The following is a 19,413-nucleotide window of genomic DNA, read 5'->3' on the forward strand; positions in this document are numbered from 1 at the left end:
ACTGTTGAGCAATTGACAGAATTGAGCATAGTTATGAGAATATCTAGGTATGATCATGTATATAGGCATCATGTCCGAGACAAGTAGACCGAAACGATTTTGCATCTACTACTATTACTCCACTCATCGACCGCTATCCAACATGCATCTAGAGTATTAAGTTAAAAACAGAGTAACGCCTTAAGCAAGATGACATGATGTAGAGGGATAGTTTCATGCAATATGATAAAAACCCCATCTTGTTATCCTCGATGGCAACAATACAATACGTGCCTTGCTGCCCCTTTTGTCACTGGGAAAGAACACCACAAGATTGAACCCAAAGCTAAGCACTTCTCCCATGGCAAGAACAACCAATCTAATAGGCCAAACCGAACTGATAATTCGAAGAGATTTGCAAAGATAACCAATCATACATAAAAGAATTCAGAGAAGATTCAAATATTATTCATAGATAGACTTGATCATAAACCCACAATTCATCGGTCTCAACAAACACACCGCAAAAAGAAGATTACATCGAATAGATCTTCACGAGAGAGGGGGAGAACATTGTATTGAGATCCAAAAAGAGAGAAGAAGCCATCTAGCTACTAGCTATGGACCCGTAGGTCTGAAGTAAACTACTCACACTTCATCGGAGGGGCTTGGATGATGATGTAGAAGCCCTCCGTGATCGATGCCTCCTCCGGCGGAGCTTCGGAACAGGCCCCAAAATGGGATCTCGTGGATACGTAAAGTTGCGGCAGTGGAATTAGGTTTTTGGCTTCGTCCCCGATCGTTTGGTGGTACGTGGATATATATAGGAGGAAGAAGTACGTCCATGGAGCTTCGAGGGGCCCACGAGGCAGGGGGCGCGCCCCTACCCTCGTGAGCACCTCGTGGATTTCTTGACGGAGGGTCCAAGTCTCCTGGATCTTATCTGATGAGAAAATCACGTTTCCGAAGGTTTCATTCCGTTTGGACTCCGTTTGATATTCCTTTTCTTCGAAACCCTAAAACATGCAAAAATATCAATTCTGGACTGGGCCTCGGGTTAATAGGTTAGTCCCAAAAATAATATAAAAATGAAAATAAGGCCCAATAATGTCTAAAACAGTAGATAATATAGCATGGAGCAATCAAAAATTATAGATACGTTGGAGACGTATCAAAGAGGAGGTCAGGCACAGCTCCGGCAGTGGCGCTTGCCGGTGACACTGGAGATGGGACTTGCAGCGGTGATGACGAGGCATGGCGATGCAATCACCTGGAGGCAAGGGAGATGGAGATGTGGCGGGGCATGGCGCTGGACCTAGGACGGCCGGTCCAGCGGAAAGTCGAGGCGGGCGGCTCCCTGGAGGTTGGCGCACGGGCGCTGGTCGGAGCGGAGGACCTCATGCGTCCATGGCGGTTCCAGCGTGAAGCTCTTGGTGCTCTGTGACGCCCTCGATTTGACCGTACACTAATCATACACGCAAATGTGTACGATCAAGATCAAGGACTCACGGAAAGATATCACAACACAACTCTAGACACAAATTAAAATAATAGAAACTTTATATTACCAGCCAGGGGCCTCGAGGGCTCGAATACACAAGAGTCAGCGGAAGCAACAATATCTGAGTATAGACATAAGTTAGACAAGATTGCCTTAAGAAGGCTAGCACAAAAGCAACAACGATCAAAAAGGCAAGGCTTCCTGCCTGGGAGCCTCCTAACTACTCCGGGTCGTCAGTGGTCTTCACGTAGTAGTAAGCATCCTCCAGGTAGTAGTAGTCATCAGTGGCGTCGTCTGGCTCCTGGGATCTGTCATCTGGTCGGAACAATCGGGTATGGGGGAAAAGGAAGCAGGAAAGCAACCGTGAGTACTCATCCAAAGTACTCGCAAGACTTACATTAGATCTAAACTAAGTATGCATCTGTATCAAAGGAATAGGTTGTATCTGTGGACTAAACTGCAAAATGCCAGAAGGGAAGGGGAAAGCCTAGCCTATCGAAGACTAGCATCTTCTGGAAACCAACATCTTGCAGCAACAGGAGGGAGTAGAGTAGCATAAAGTAAAGTAGCAGTAATGTTATCAACCTCGGCCAGAGATCCTTTCTCGACTCCCTTGGAGAAAGCAATCCCAGAGCCATACTATCCAAGTGTCAACACATTCCAAATCTCATCACCATCTAGTTCTCATCACAAGTATCCAGTTCTAGTTGTATCGATCGGGATACAACTCCAAGTGTCTGTTACCATAGGACAGGCTATTGATAGATGTTTTCTTCCCTGCAGGGGTGCACCAACTTACCCACCACGCTCGATTAACTCCGGCCGGACACACTTTCCTGGGTCATGCCTGGCCTCGGCCAAACAATACGCCGCAACCCGACCTAGGCTTAATAGAGAGGTCAGCACGCCGGACTAAACCTATGCCCCCAGGGGTCATGGGCCATCGCCCCGGGAACTCCTGCATGTTGCGTGGGCCTGTGAGCAGACCTAGCTACCTCCTTCAAGGCAGGAGCTTATGCAGTCCAACCCGGCGCGCGCTGCTCAGTCGATGACGTCTATTAAGCTTCGGCTGATGTATACGATGCAGAACGCCCATACAATGCCCACGTGATGGTTAGTGCTATCAGGCCAGAGGCCCCTCGGATCAAATATCCAAATCATAGTGGATTAGGAGCACGCGGTAACGAGCAGAGACTCACGATCGATGTGACCCCGTCGCCCCGTCTCGAGTACTTGCGGCAAGGGCTAAGAATGCCCAGCCACGCCTCTTAAGTATCTCGCGGGCATCTTCCAGGTCAACCCGACTCCACATCACTCGCTATTAAGCTCGCGCGGGTACCCCTTAGGGCCGACCCGTCTTTAGTAACATGGCTCAGTGCAAAGTCATAGTAACCATAGTAACTGTGTGTCTAACACCAAGGGGAAAACCCGAGGAATCACCCCCGGTGAATTCCACTCGATGTTGTCATCAAGGTGAACGTAAGAGGATCCACCCTCGAGATTCACACTTGACGGGTTGCACGAAAGAGCCGTAACGGAAAGAGGTTAAGGAGGAAATCACCCTCCATGACCTCGACCGTATAGCTACATTACAGAGATCTCATCAGGAGTGATGTATGAGGTTCACCCTCGGCACTCGATAATAACTCTGTAGTGTCGTACAACTAGGGGGGTGATGTGCGGTGTCGGGGCCTGGACGTCGATCACGTTGATCGAGTCATCGAACATAAAGCGAGGCAACTGGGACAAGGTGGGGTCACTGATGGATCTCTAACCAACCTATACTAAGCAGTTTAGGATAAGAAGGTAAGGTATGAAAGCAGGTAACAACAACAGGCTATGCATCAGAGTAGGATCATACAGAAAGCAGTAGCAGTTCTAATGCAAACAAGAGAGGGAAAGAAATGGGCGATATCGAAATGCTCAAGGGGGGTTTGCTTGCCTGGTTGCTCTGGCAAGGAGGGGTCGTCGCTGACGTAGTCGTACTCAAAGGCATCAGCGTCGGTCTCGAAGTCTACCAGACAAGAAGAGGGGGAAGAAACAGTAAATACGAAGCACACAAGGCATCACAAACATAACATGACAACAAGCGGTGCTAAGGGGTGTTCTAATGCAGTGCTACACGATACCGACAAAATGCGGGAACATCCGGGAATGCTTTCCCGAAGTTTGCATTTTCGAACAGATGAAAAAGAGGAGACGGTTGCACGTTCGCTATGCTAGGGACGTGTGGCGAACGGACGGACCACGTATTCGGATTTGTCTCGTCTTTCTAAGCAACTTTCATGTATAAAACTTTTTCATCCAAGTTACAAATTATTTTATATGATTTTTTAAAGTTTTAAATAAATTTCTAAAATTTCTGGTTTTATTTTAATTTGTTTTAAACTGAGTTGACCAAGTCAATTTTGACTAGTCAAAAGGGCAGGATGTGACCCACATGTCATAGGTTGTACCTAAACAAATAAATAAAACTAATCTAATTGAAAAGGACCCACATGTCATCTACACATATACTAATCAAGTAATTTAATTAACCTAACTATTCCTAGACTAATCTATCTGGGCCAGCCACTAGCATGTTGGCCGAACATGGTAGGCACGCATGCACGGGAGTGCACAGCGGCCATGGCCTACGGCCCCAGCAGCAAGCAGTAGCCAAGAGCAACAGCGGTAGGGATTAAGAGCAGCAGCGACAGGGATTAATCAGCAGCATGCAGCGGCAGCAGTACACAGCGGCATCAGCAGTATGCAGCGGCAGCAGTAACAAGTAAGAAGCCTGGCGTCCAGCAGCAGCAGCGAACGCGTGCGGAGGCAGCGGCTCGCGAGCAGCATTAGTTCAGCAGTGAGCAGCGCAGGCACGGCGAGGAGCTGGCGAGGGCGCGCGTGGGAGGCGGCAGGGGTGTGGCCGGGGCGAGGCGGGCTCACGTGCAGGCACGCGCGAGCAGCAGGGGCGTGGCCAGGAGAGGCTATGCACGCGGGGACACGGGGGTCCGGCCATGGCGGCCACGGGCGACTGTTCGCAGCAGCGGGGAGTGTGGGCGCGCACGCACGCTGTAGGCCGCGGCCGGGCGCGATAGAGGACGGACAGGGGGGGTTCGGGAGCGCGGGGCTCCTTGGCCATGGCGGACGCTGGCTTCGGCCTCGTCCGGGACGGTGCCACAGCGGGAAATCAAGCATGGGGAGATAGGGGATTTTGGAAGAGGAGCTCACAACGGTTCCAATGGAGTCGACGGGGAGGCCGGAGGTGGACCAGAGCCGTGGTAAACGACACCGGTCGCCGGTGATGTACGCGACGAAGATGCGCCCGATGGCGAGCGGACAGGGCGGCTGCACTCGATTTGATGCTCGGGATGGACGAAGTAGGCCATGGCGGTTCTTCTGGGAGCCTTATTTTGGTGCGAGGAGCGTGGTGGCCGCGGCATCGACGACGGCCGAGCTCAGGCGGCTCGTGCGAGAGGGATAAGGAAGGAGTGCGTCTGGGGGAGGGGGTGTGGCGAGAGTGGGAGATAGGATGAGGGGAGTGCAAGGGCAAGTGGGGAGGCGAGGGGGCCGAGGCGTCGCCCTTATCCTCTCGCCGACGGGGACGGCGAGACGGTCCGGTGGGGACGAGCGGGCGCGGCTGCGGTCGGTCGAGCAGTAGGAGGAGGAGGGAGGAGACCGAGAGCTGGGCTGGGCCGGCTGGTGCGCGGCCTGGTTGGGCCATGCGGTTGGGTGGGCTAAGGCCCAGGCAGACGGGGTGCGTTCCTTTTCTGTTTATCCTTTTAATTTACCTTTTCTTTTATAGTTTTCTGTTTTGTAATTATTTTAGATAGCAAATGACTTTCATGTAATATGAAACTTTGACCATAAATCACATTGCAGTTTTAGGCATTGCCACGAAAGTTTGGGGAGGGATTTAAAATAGTTAGAAAATGTTTAATAATTAAAAAGCACTTTACAATTATTTTTAGCCAATGTTATATTCACAAAAGGGGATCTAAATACTTTACAAAGTATTGGGTCACCACCATAATTAGTTATGAAATATTTTCCACACCTTGAACATTTTCTTTTGCGTGTTTGAGAAATTTGAATTCTGGGCTTTATTTGAATCTTAGTTCGAACTAAGATTTGGATCAAGCGAGGATTAGCAACAGTACGAGTGATGACATGGCACCATCAACAGGAGGATTACTGTCGCATGATTCTCGGGGTGTTACAAATCTCCCCCACTACAAGAAATCTCGTCCCGAGATTTTAAGAGGTGGAGTAAGGAGAAAAGTTCTGGTTTTGTACTTCTAACGGATCTTCTCGTTTTTTTTGTTGCTCTTCTTGAAGAAGTTAATCCCTTTCGTTGATGTCTTCATTTCTCTGCTCCAGGTCATCATGATGAAGTCGACTACTTTTCTTCGGAAATTTGATCGTACTTATGAATAGGTTAAGGGGTAACTTCGGAAGAACGGTCCTTTACAAGGCTGATTATCTGGTAGTTCACTCAGGGAAGGTGGAAGAAAGAATCTCTCGAACTGAAACTTAAGAAAATCATTGAGAGCAATGTAAGAAGGTACAATAAGAGGTTTCAAGCGGATAGGCAACCGTTCATTGCCTGTAACAGAGGGTGAAAGGGTTCAAAGCGATGGGAATAAGTATTGTGTCTGATACCAGAATAGACCATCTCTAGAAAGCTGGCTCATGAATTGCGTACGAGGCCATGCACCAGGAATAACTTTGGAAACAGGGATGTACAGTAGAGTCAGGTTTCGATCTTGTGGAACTGTGGGTTAAAAGTAGGAAGGGCGGTGACGTCTTGCACGATCATGTAAGCAAGGCATGTCAGAGAGTAGCCTGTCAGTTATGCCAGCAACAACATTGGTACCAAGGGCGAGGGACGAAGAGAACCATTATCCTACTCGTTGAACGAGGCGGGCCATTAGGCAAAGTTCTCGTCCATCGGTGGTTACCGGAATGTCAACAGCAATAATAACATGGTCTTTACTGATAGAGTTTTACATTGAGGTGCTTACCTAAGCAAGAAATTATCTCTACTGAGATAAGTTAGTTTACCGGAAAGGTTAAACAAAAGAATGGAAAGGAAAAATATGATTAGTATATTAATCAGAACAATGAAAAGGAAAATGTGTTTAAACACAATTATTAGGAGTATATCCTTCCCAAGGACAAGCAGAGGATGATATCCATGACAGGATAGTAAGTAGATAACCAATTAGGTAAAGGGAAAGAATGTCATGACATTACCCATACAACGGTTTTGGATAATTAATAAAGAAAATTTAGTATCGTGCTTCAAATGTTCTTATTGGAGATCAAATTACCACAGACATGCTTCGAGATAGCATTGACATGGTTTCAAGCAAAGGTCAGACTTTGGATACACCAAGGATCCATCGGAAACAACTTAGAAAATAAGTCATACAATTTTCGCAGGGAAAAGATGAGGGTGTGGCCGACGGGCTCAGTAGCAATCCATCGACATGTCAAAAAGGATGTATTCCCAAAATCAATATGATCAAGTTTGTGTTGGGGGGAAGACAAGAATGTTGTTGATGCCGACACAAATCATCGAGAGGCAAGGATGGTATTTCTAGACATGAATTCAATTGACATCTCTGAAGAAGCCAAAGTGTGACAGTGTGACGCCCCCGATTCAATCGTACACTAATCATACATGCAAATGTGTACGATCAAGATCAGGGACTCATGGGAAGATATCACAACATAACTCTACAAATAAAATAAGTCATACAAGCATCATATTACAAGCCAGGGGCCTCGAGGGCTCGAATACAAGAGCTCGATCATAGATGAGTCAGCGGAAGCAACAATATCTGAGTACAGACATAAGTTAAACAAGTTTGCCTTAAGAAGGCTAGCACAAACTGGGATACAGATCGAAAGAGGCGCAGGCCTCCTGCCTGGGATTCTCCTAACTACTCCCGGTCGTCATCACCGGGCTGCACATAGTAGTAGGCACCTCCCGAGTAGTAGTAGTCGTCGTCGACGGTGGCGTCTGGCTCCTGGACTCCAACGTCTGGTTGCAGCAATCGAATATAGGAAAGGGGAAAAGGGGGAGAAAAGCAGCCGTGAGTACTCATCCAAAGTACTCGCAAGCAAGGAGCTACACTACCTATGTATGCATTGATATCAAAAGGATTAAGGGTATCATATGTGGACTGAAGTGCAGAATGCCGGAATCAGAGGGGATAGCTAGTCCTATCGAAGACTACGCTTCGGGTAACCTCCATCTTGCAGCAGGAGAAGAGAGTAGATGGTAAGTTCACCAAGTAGCATCGTGTAGCATAATCCTACCCGGTGGTCCTCTCCTCGTCGCCCTGTTAGAGAGCGACCACCGGGTTGTATCTGGCACTTGGAAGGGTGTGTTTTATTAAGTATCCGGTTCTAGTTGTCATAAGGTCAAGGTACAACTCCAAGTCGTCCTGTTACCGAAGATCACGACTATTCGAATAGATTAACTTCCCTGCAGGGGTGCACCACATAACCCAACACGCTCGACCCCATTTGGCCGGACACACTTTTCTGGGTCATGCCCGGCCTCGGAAGATCAACACGTCGTAGCCCTACCTAGGCACAATAGAGAGGTCAGCACGCCGGTCTAAATCCTATGGCGCAGGGGTCTGGGCCCATCGCCCTTTGCACACCTGCACATTGCGAACGCGGCCGGAAGCAGACCTAGCCTAACAGGCGTTCCAGTCCAATCCTGCGTGCGCTGCTCAGTCGCTGACGTCACGAAGGCTTCGGCTGATACCACAACGTCGAGTGCCCATAACTGTCCCCGCGTAGATGGTTAGTGCGTATAGGCCAGTAGCCAGACTCAGATCAAATACCAAGATCTTGTTAAATGTGTTATCTTGTAATAACCGCGAACACCGACCAGGGCTAGGCCCACCTCTCTCCTAGGTGATCTCAACCTACCCTGTCGCTTCACCACAAAGATCCACTCAGAGGGCCGTCGGGACAAACGTCCTTTCAGACCCAATCCGTGAATCACTCGCGGGTACTCCTACGAGCCGACCCATCTTTAGTCACCACAAGTATCATATATCATGTATAGGTATATACCCGTGATCAACTCCCGAGTGATCACGGCCCGATAGTATAGCATGGCAGACGGACAAGAATCTATGGCCATTGATGATAAACTACCATCCTATACTAAGCATTAGGATTGCAGGTAAAGGTAACAACAGTAGTAGCAAGGACAGGCTATGCATCAGGATAGGATTAACGGAAAGCAATAACATGCTACACTACTCTAATGCAAGCAGTATAGAGGAGAGTAGGCGATATCTGGTGATCAAGGGGGGGCTTGCCTGGCTGCTCTGGCAAGAGAGAGGGGTCGTCAACACCGTAGTCGTACTGGGTAGCAGCGGCGTCGGTCTCGGTGTCTAGCGAGAGAAGAGGGGGGAGAAACAATAAATATAATGCAAACAAATGCATGAAGATGCATGACATGACAAAGCGTAAAGCTAGGTGTGCCCTAACACGGTATGAGGTGGTACCGGTGAAGGGGGGGAAACATCCAGGAAAGTATTCCCGGTGTTTCGCGTTTTCGGACAAATGAACCGGAGGACGAACGGGTTGCGTATCCGGATTCGTCTCATCATTCTGAGCAACTTTCATGTAGAAAGTATCTTCATCTGAGCTACGGTTTATTTTATATGATTTTCTAAAGTTTTAAAACATTTTTAGAATTATTTAATTATTTTAAATCAACGTTATCCAGAATAGTGTATGCTGACACCATCATGACGTCAGCATGACGTCAGCAGTCAACAGGGGTTGACTGGGTCAAACTGACGTGTGGGTCCCGCATGTCATACTCTGTTTAATCTAATTACCGTTTAATTAATTAACAATAGTCAATTAGGTTAACTAAACATGATTAATTAAGTTAATTAAGTTAATTAATTAATTAAATTTATTGTTGTTATTATTTTAATTCCTTTTTTTTATAAAAATCGTTCTGAGGAGGTTGGGGCCCCACACGTCATAGGGCCCAGAGGGGCTAACGGGCACGCGGGCATGCGAGCGCTAGCGGGCGAAGTTAGCACCCAGCCCGATTGGGCGTCGCCTGAACGGTGCGAGCGGGCGGGCATTGGGTGGAGGCCGACGGGGGAAGGGAGCGGTTGGCGGGCCGGCGAGGGCGTGCGTGCGGGCGCGGGTGCACGAGCAGCCAGGGAGGCGCGGGAGGAGGCATGCTCGCGGTGGGGGAAGGCAAAGCGGTGGGCATCGACGGCCGGAGTGGTGCGAGTGCGCGTCGTGGCCGGGCGTGGCCACGGCGGCGGGCACGCGCTGGCGAGCGGGGCAAGCAGAGGCGGACGCCGACGGCAGCGGCGCAAGCGGGGCGACGGACGAGGCGCGACGTACGGGGAAGGAGAGGCAGGGGCGTGGAGCGCCGCGGTAGGGAGCAGCGACAATGCGGTTGCCGCGGGCTCGGCAGGCAGGGCACGGCTGCCGACGCAGACGGGCATGGCCACGGGCGCAGCAGGTGCGGACGTGCACGGGAGGTTGCGAGGCGTGGCGAGGCGGTCAACGTGCTGGGACAAGCGAGAGGGAAAAGAGGAGGTTGGGGTCCTCACGGGCGAGTAAAGACCAGGGGCGGCGAGGCTTGAGGGAGGCCCTTGGGGAGGAGGACGGGGACGGGTCAGCTACGGTGAGGCAGTCCGGCGAGGGGGTCCGGGCGGCGGCGCGTCCAGGTCGGGGGAGAGGGGGAGGCGCCAGGGAGAGTGGGACGAGTGGGGGATCGAGGGGAGTGGGGGTAGGTGGAATTAGGGTTCGGGGAGGATAGGCCATATAGGCCGTGACTGGGCCGGCCAGTTGGTTAGGTAGCTGGGCCGGTTGGCCCAACGTGGGGGGGGGTCCTCCTCTTTTATTTTTGTTTTTCTAATTTGTTCTTTTCTATTTAGTTATTATTATTTTCTACTTAATTTTAGTTTCCTCTTAGTTTCTGTTTTATAAGAATTGTCACGAGTACCTAAATTGCACTTATAATTATACTACTGCCATAGTAATTATTAACCCAAAACAAAATAGTTTAATATTTAATAAAATCCAATATGTATTTATTTAATTGTTTTAACTACCGCTTTAATTACCTAAGTGCATTTAAACCTTTTATAACAATGTGGTTTCTCCACCGTATTTACACATGATTTATCTGACCCACCTTGAACATTTTGGTTTCATTGTTTGAAAACTTTTATTATTTGCCTTTAATTGAATTTGAATTTGAATCGGTTTCGAACTAACACGAGATTAGCGATAGTAATCGAAGTGACGTGGCATCATTAGTAGAGAATTACTGTAGCTTAATTATCCGGGCGTCACAGACGGTGATCAAGACAAAGTTTGTCGAGAGACTCTATGAAGATGCCCTCGAGCAGAAAAGGGAGGATGAAGTGAAAGGCTATGAGAACCACGGATTCGACACAAGCTCAAAGTCACGCTTGTTGTTCGAGGTGAAATGATAAGATGAGGAAGATCGACGTAAGCTTAGCTCATCGTTGGAAGTTGCTCCGGGCATAAGGACTAGGTAGCACAATTAAAAAGTTGTCATGATAAAAATATAGCCGATCGGGCTAGGAATGCTGTGATGGGGTATAAAGCTTCCCAGTATCAAGTACTAGGTGTAATGCCTGAAGGTAAATTGGAGTAGAGGTTGGACGGGGGAATGATTTGCAGAGGATAAGTAATTGTAACTTACCCAATAAATGGGATCAAAGAGGAAATATGGTCGGGACCATAACTACAAGGGATCCAATTTACGATACCGGAAGAATATTCAAATGATTAAATATCCTTACAAGAAGCTTTCATGACAAGTCCCACACCGTGTCCGTGGGCATGAACACAAAGGTTCAGGGTCGACTCCCACTTCTACAATGCATAACCTTTCATTTTACTTCTCGCTCTTGATGAAGCTGTAGTATTGAAATTCTATCTGACGAAAAGCCAGTAGAGTATAACCCGCATAACTTTCGAGTTCACACAGATTAGGGAAGGCATAGTTTGAACCCATCGGGGCATCTTAGAAACATATGTCATAAATTTCAAGAATAAATAACACAAACTCGGTAGTAGAGCATGCTTGAGAAAGCAGAGGATACAATTTACCAAAAGCATTATGTATCCGAGGAAGGGCTCAAAAGCTTATTGAATATGAAGGGCGTTGTCGGATAAAATCCGAAAAAGGGGGGGTCTAGTGGTCCACAAGGGATCTGATGTGAGCATCAATATTCAACCAGAGGAAGAAAGAATGCAAGGAGATCAGACTATAGAAACAACTGACTAACTCAAAGCTCAATTGCAAAGGAATTATGAGTTCCATGACAAGGGGTCAGAAGCAATGCTCTGATTAGGGATGGATAGGTAGAATAGCCTTAGGGGTACAATCGATGGTGATTTGATTGAACGAGATTCATCACATGCTAAAATGACGTCTGAGCCGGCATGATGAATTCTAGGATCTGATTGAGGATTGCGAGCATTCGCAACATATTGTATCAACGGACTCAAAATGATAATGACAAAGGCTGACAGTAAGATTACTAGACTTATGGTATTAACCATAATGCAAGCAAGCAAGAAATTCAAGAACAATAGGCTGTTGAGGATTTTCACAAGAACAAATGGTATTACGAAGACTTTTGAGAAGTACATGAATCAACTGAGGATGAGCGGGTGCTCGATAGGTGCACAAAGTTATCCGTAGGGGTATTCAGATGACAAGGAACTGCAAGGCAGTAAGCTCAAAGGATTCTCGGAAAAAGGAAAGAAGTTCAGGGCATCTTGTAATAACAAGATCAATGGGATAGAATGTAAGATTGGCAAGTGTGTGTAGTTATCCATAAGGATATTTCGCTGGTAGGGAATTGCAAAGGCAACAGGCACAAAGTCTCGAGAGAATATCGTAGAGTATCTTCGGAATCTTCTGATGCAGCAGGCGATCATCTGAAATAAGGGGCTCTCCGGGTGGATGTGATCACGAGATCCTAATGTGCAAGTTAGTAAAACCATTTAACCCGAATGGAAGAGAGATCAGAGTCGTAGATTATAGACGAGGAGTAAAAGATCCTAATACCACCTAATAGCGACGTGGGCCGTAAGCCACACAGCCATGTTAGTAAAACTGTTTTTGTAGTGACTAGACTCGACTTCGGTCAAGGAGTTGGAAAAGGGGCTACCTACAGGCAGTTGGCTCTGATACCAACTTGTGACTCCCTCGATTTGACCGTACACTAATCATACACGCAAATATGTATGATCAAGATCAAGGACTCACGGGAAGATATCACAACACAACTCTAGACACAAATTAAAATAATACAAGCTTTATATTACCAGCCAGGGGCCTCGAGGGCTCGAATACATAAGCTCGAATACACAAGAGTCAGCGGAAGAAACAATATCTGAGTACATACATAAGTTAGACAAGATTGCTTTAAGAAGGCTAGCACAAAAGCAACAACGATCGAAAAGGCAAGGCCTCCTGCCTAGGAGCCCCCTAACTACTCCAAGTCGTCAGCGGTCTTCACGTAGTAGTAAGCATCCTCCAGGTAGTAGTAGTCATCAGTGGCGTCGTCTGGCTCCTGGGATCCGTCATCTGGTCGCAATAATCGGGTATGGGGGGAAAAGAAGTAGAAAAGCAACCGTGAGTACTCATCCAAAGTACTCGCAAGACTTACATCAGATCTAAACTAAGTATGCATCTGTATCAAAGGAATGGGTTGTATCTGTGGACTAAACTGCAGAATGCCAGAAGGGAAGGGGAAAGCCTAGCCCATCGAAGACTAGAATCTTCTAGAAACCACCATCTTGCAACAACAGGAGGGAGTAGAGTAGAATAAAGTAAAGTAGCAGTAATGTTATCAACCTCGGCCAGAGATCCTTTCTCGACTCCCTGCGAGAAAGCAATCCCATAGCCATACTATCCAAGTGTCAACACATTCCAAATCTCATCACCATCCAGTTCTCATCACAAGTATCCAGTTCTAGTTGTATCGATCGGAATACAACTCCAAGTGTCCGTTACCGTAGGACAGGCTATCGATAGATGTTTCCTTCCCTGCAGGGGTGCACCAACTTACCCACCACGCTCGATTAACTCCGGCCGGACACAATTTCCTCGGTCATGCCCGGCCTCGGCCAAACAATACGCCGCAACCCGACCTAGGCTTAATAGAGAGGTTAGCACGCCGGACTAAACCTATGCCCCCAGGGGTCATGGGCCATCGCCCCGGGAACTCATGCACGCTGCGTGGGCGGCCGGTGAGCAGACCTAGCTACCTCCTTCAACAAGGCAGGAGCTTACGCAGTCCAACCCGGCGCGTGCCGCTCAGTCGCTGATGTCTATTAAGCTTCGGCTGATGTATACGGCGTAGAACGCCCATACAATGCCCACGTGATGGTTAGTGCTATTAGGCCAGAGGCCCCTCGGATCAAATATCCAAATCGTAGTGGATTAGGAGCACGCGGTAACGAGCAGAGACTCACGATCGATGTGACCCCGTCGCCCGTCTCGAGTACTTGTGGCAAGGGCTAAGAATGCCCGGCCACGCCTCATAAGTATCTCGCGGGCACCTTCCAAGTCAACCCTACTCCACATCACTAGTTATTAAGCTCGCGCGGGTACCCCTTAGGGCCGACCCGTCTTTAGTAACATGGTTCAGTGCAAAGTCATAGTAACCATAGTAACTGTGTGTCTAACACCAAGGGGAAAACCAGAGGAATCACCCCCGGTGAATTCCACTCGATGTTGTCATCAAGGTGAACGTAAGAGGATCCACCCTCGAGATTCACACTTGACGGGTTGCACGAAAGAGCCGTAACGGAAAGAGGTTAAGGAGGAAATCACCCTCGATGACCTCGACCGTATAGCTACATTACAGAGATCTCATCAGGAGTGATGTATGAGGTTCACCCTCGGCACTCGATAGTAACTCTATAGTGCCGTACAACTAGGGGGGTGATGTGCGGTGTCGGGGCCTGGACGTCGATCACGTTGATCGAGTCATCGAACATAAAGCGAGGCAACTGGGACAAGGTGGGGTCACTGATGGATCTCTAACCAACCTATACTAAGCAGTTTAGGATAAGCAGGTAAGGTATGAAAGCCGGTAACAACAACAGGCTATGCATCAGAGTAGGATCATACAGAAAGCAGTAGCAGTTCTAATGCAAGCATGAGAGGGAAAGAAATTGGCGATATCGGAATGCTCAAGGGGGGTTTGCTTGCCTGGTTGCTCTGGCAAGGAGGGGTCGTCGTTGACGTAGTCGTACTCAAAGGCATCAGCGTCGGTCTCGTGGTCTAGCGGAGAAGAAGAGGGGGAAGAAACAGTAAATACGGAGCACACAAGTTATCACAAACATAACATGACAACAAGCGGTGCTAAGGGGTGTCCTAACGCAGTGCTACACGATACCGTCAAAGGGGGGGGGACATCCGGGAATGCTTTCCCGTAGTTTGCATCTTCGGACAGATGAAAGAGAGGAGACGGCTGCATGTTCGCTATGCTAGGGACGTGTGGCGAACGAACAGACCACATATTCGGATTCGTCTCGTCTTTCTGAGAAACTTTCATGTATAAAACTTTTTCATCCGAGTTACAGATTATTTTATATGATTTTTTAAAGTTTTAAATAAATTTCTAAAATTTCTGGTTTTACTTTAATTTGTTTTAAACCAAGTTGACCAAGTCAACTTTGACTAGTCAAAAGGGCAGGATATGGCCCACATGTCATAGGTTGTACCTAAACAAATAAATATCTAACTGAAAGGGACCCACATGTCATCTACACATATACTAATCAAGTAATTTAATTAACCTAACTATTCCTAGACTAATCTATCTGGGCTGGCCACTAGCATGTTGGCCGAACATGGTAGGCACGCATGCACGGGAGTGCACAGCGGCCATGGCCTACGGCGGCAGCAGCAAGCAGTAGCCAAGAGCAACATCGGTAGGGATTAAGAGCAGCAGCAACAGGGATTAATCAGCAGCATGCAGCGGCAGCAGTACACAGCGGCATCAGCAGTATGCAGCGGCAGCAGTAACAAGTAAGAAGCCTGGCATCCAGCAGCAGCAGCGAACGCGTGCGGAGGCAGCAGCTCGCGAGCAGCATTAGTTCAGCAGTGAGCAGCGCAGGCATGGCGAGGAGCTGGCGAGGGCGCGCATGGGAGGCGGCAGGGGTGTGGCCGGGGCGAGGCGGGCTCACGCGCAGGCACGCGCGAGCAGCAGGGGCATGGCCAGGAGAGGCTATGCGTGCGGGGACACGGGGGTCCGGCCATGGCGGCCACGGGCGACTGTTCGCAGCAGGTGAGAGCAGCAGCGGGGAGTGTGGGCACGCACGCACGCTGTAGGCCGCGGCAGGGCGCGATAGAGTGTTGAAAAATTAGGCAAGTTCATGATTAATTCCAGTAAATAATTCATGCCTAGAAGAGATACTAGCATGCAACAATCTAGCAAACTAGAAGAACAGCAAGACATGCATAACAGCAGCAAACACGTAACAGTAGCTGTAGAAGCAGACATGAACAGAGGATGTTGGACGTACTGATCGTTAGCTATTATGGGTGCGACAGTGTTGATGACGATGTTGGCGACGATCTGCTGCTGACGGCGATGAATACGACGATGAGTAGCACCGCCTGACTTAGACGGAAGACGACCCGTGATGACGAATTTGAGCAGTCGCGCACAACGCTTCCCAAAAACCTAATTCGTCCTCTCCCGGTGCAGGATCGCAAAGACGAAAGGTTCCGGAGACCTGCTCTCCCACGCACCGATGCACGCCGGCGTTTGGGATGGAGTAGACTACGATGGCGGCGCAAGTTGTGAGATGAGGCAAAACCCTAGGTGTTTTTCGGTGTGTCTCTGGCCGCAGCCGGTAGCTGTATATATATTAGGACCAGAGGCGGTATTGTGTCGCGACCACAATCCCAAACCGACTCGGTTTCTAATTCGTATACTTACCGGACAAGAAATCAAAAGAAACTTGTCTGCCAAGACATAAAAATAAAACGGCAAAAGGAAGCTGCGCTCCTGCAAGGAGACGGACCGGATTTCGGCGGACCATTCACGCGCATGTCGCATGTACGCGCCGCCTCGCCTCGCCTCGCCTCGCCACGGCCCGGCCCGGCCCGGCCAGGCCAGGCCAGGCGAGCGAGCGCGCGCGTGTGGTTTTCCCTTTCTCTTCTCACACATCACTTAGAGTGGTAGAGAGAACCCACTATATAAAGAGGTCCAACTCTTCTTCAACTTCCAAGGTGGGACTAAACTTAGCACCACCACTTGCCATTTTACACATGGGCTTTGAGATTTCAGAAATTGCTATGGGCCTAGCCCATTAATTCTAACAATCCCCCACCAGATCTCAAATACCCATTTAGAGATTTGCCTTCTCTCACCACTTGTTTAATATACCAGTGTTTCAGCAGAGACTGTTAAGTTGAACTTCTGCCTAGAACTTTAAGCTACATCCATTCACAACTTGACAATGGACTATGCCTTGAATTGCTAGTTTTGTGTGAACAGGTTTCACTCAAAGTCTTAACCAGTACCTGACCGCCAGTAGGCTACCCCGCGGTTTGGAGCTTATACGTCATACTCCCTGGTCTCTTCGTGAGTTTACTAGAGATCACCCAAATCTCATAGACTGCGACGTTTACAGTCAGAACTCATATAGGTGTGTTCTTTCAAGACTGCTCTGTAGGATAGCATCTTTGCTAATTATAGCCAATAGAACCACATTAAGGCATGTTGCCGACCTGCCTTACAGATCTGAGCCTTACAGCTCTGAGAGTTTTGCATCTTCACTTGGAGACGATCATAAGTTATTACTCTCCTCAGTTAACCAATAGCTTGTTCTTCCCAGATCCTAATTCACGGGATCTCCGATCACAAAGGTTGGGTTACTACTATGGTGTAACATCTATGGGTCTCATACCCATCTCCCTCGATGCAATATCTATCACATTCCGTGATAGTCCCTTTGTAAAGGGATCTGCCAGGTTTTTGTCTGTTTGTATATACGTAACAGTTATTACTCCGGAGTTTCTCAACTTCCTGACAGACTTCAAACGTCTTTTCACGTGTCTTGATGACTTTGCATTATCTTTAGAATTGTTCACTTTAGCGATAACCGTTTGGTTATCACAATTCATAAGAATAGCCGGTACAGGTTTTTCAACAACCGGCAAGTCCATCAAGAGCTCACGCAGCCATTCTGCCTCAACAGTAGCTGTGTCCAAAGCAGTTAATTCTGCTTCCATAGTTGACCTCGTCAATATGGTTTGCTTGCAAGACCTCCATGACACTGCGCCACCACCATGAGTAAATACATACCCACTTGTTGCGTAAAGTACATCAACATCGGAGATCCAATTTGAATCACTATATCCTTCTAGCACAGCAGGATGCCCTGAATAAGTAATTCCGTAACTCATAGTACCTCTCAGATAGCGCAAGACCCTTTCTAGTGCATGCCAATGATCATCACCCGGGTTGGACATGAACCTACTCAGTTTGCTCACAGCAAACGAGATATCTGGTCTTGTAGCGCTAGCTAAGTACATGAGTGAACCGACAATTTGAGAGTATCTTAATTGATCTCTCGTTTCTTTCTTGTTCTTTCTGAGTGTCACGCTGGGATCATAAGGTGTTGGAGAAGGCTTGCTATCCATAAAACCGAATCGGTTCAAGACCTTCTCAACATAGTGAGATTGCGTTAATGTAATCCCACTCTCATCCTTAATAAGTTTGATGTTTAGAATTACGTCGGCTTCTCCCAGATCTTTCATGTCAAAACTTTTTGATAGAAAAGACTTGACCTCATTAATTGCATTAATGTTTGTACCAAAGATCAGTATGTCGTCCACATACAAACATAATATGACACTATTGCCCCCACCATGGCGATAGTAAACACACCTATCAGCCTCGTTAATGACAAATCCTGCAGAAGTCAAAGTTCTTTCAAACTTCTCATGCCATTGCTTAGGTGCCTGTTTCAGACCATACAAAGATTTTAACAACTTGCACACCTTTCTCTCTTCACCCTTTACCACAAACCCGTCAGGCTGATCCATATAGATCTCCTCCTCCAACTCTCCATTGAGAAAAGCTGTCTTTACATCCATTTGATGAATGATAAGACCATAAGAGGCAGCCAAGGAAAGTAACACTCGAATGGTGGTCATTCTAGCAACGGGTGAATAGGTGTCAAAGTAATCTTCGCCTTCTTTCTGAGTGTAGCCCTTGGCCACTAGCTGCGCCTTGTATTTATCAATAGTACCATCAGGCTTTAACTTCTTTTTGAACACCCACTTACAGCCCACAGGTTTACAACCATATGGTCTATCAGTTAGTTCCCAAGTTCCATTAGAAAGAATTGAGTCCATCTCATTATGAACAGCTTCTTCCCAATCATCTACATCCGGAGATGCATATGCTTCTGCAATCGTCTTGGGTGTGTCGTCCACAAGGTATACAATGAAATCATCACCAAAGGATTTTGCAATCCTTTGTCTCTTGTTCCTTCTAGGAACTTCATTGTTATCCTTCTCAAGGACTTCCTCATGTGATTGTTCGAAATATTCATCAGTTGTACTAGATTCAGGAATTATCTCAGAAGAAAATCTAGCAATGCTATGCATATCTTTCATAGGAAATATGTTCTCAAAAAATGTTGCATCACGAGATTCCATTATAGTATCAACATGCATATCAGGTACTTCAGATTTTACCACTAAAAACCTATAAGCAATGCTCCGTTGAGCATACCCTAGAAAGACACAATCCACTGTCTTTGGTCCAAGTTTGCGTTTCTTAGGAATAGGAATATTGACCTTTGCCAAACATCCCCAAGTGCGCAAATAAGAAAGTGATGGTTTTCTCCCAACCCACTCCTCATAA

At 47.7% G+C, this 19,413-nt stretch overlaps 1 long non-coding RNA gene across 2 annotated transcripts; it reads right to left on the reverse strand.

Annotated features, from left to right (window-relative positions):
• Positions 1-425: 425 nt before the first annotated feature.
• On the reverse strand, positions 426-5,092 carry LOC147990867 (uncharacterized). Of its 2 annotated transcripts, none has more exons than XR_015601437.1 (4): positions 4,694-5,092; positions 3,423-3,494; positions 1,250-1,795; positions 426-995 (listed from the first exon to the last, which is right to left on the reverse strand). It is a non-coding gene; the product is annotated as an uncharacterized LOC147990867 (long non-coding RNA). The 2 variants fall into 2 exon arrangements; XR_015601438.1 differs by lacking the exon at positions 426-995 and having other exon boundaries at positions 1,002-1,444; positions 1,548-1,795; positions 4,694-5,088.
• Positions 5,093-19,413: the final 14,321 nt, after the last annotated feature.

This window comes from Triticum urartu, chromosome 1A (genome assembly GCF_056163025.1).
Source record: "Triticum urartu cultivar PI428250 chromosome 1A, HENAU_Tu73, whole genome shotgun sequence".
NCBI classification, from domain to species: domain Eukaryota; kingdom Viridiplantae; phylum Streptophyta; class Magnoliopsida; order Poales; family Poaceae; genus Triticum; species Triticum urartu.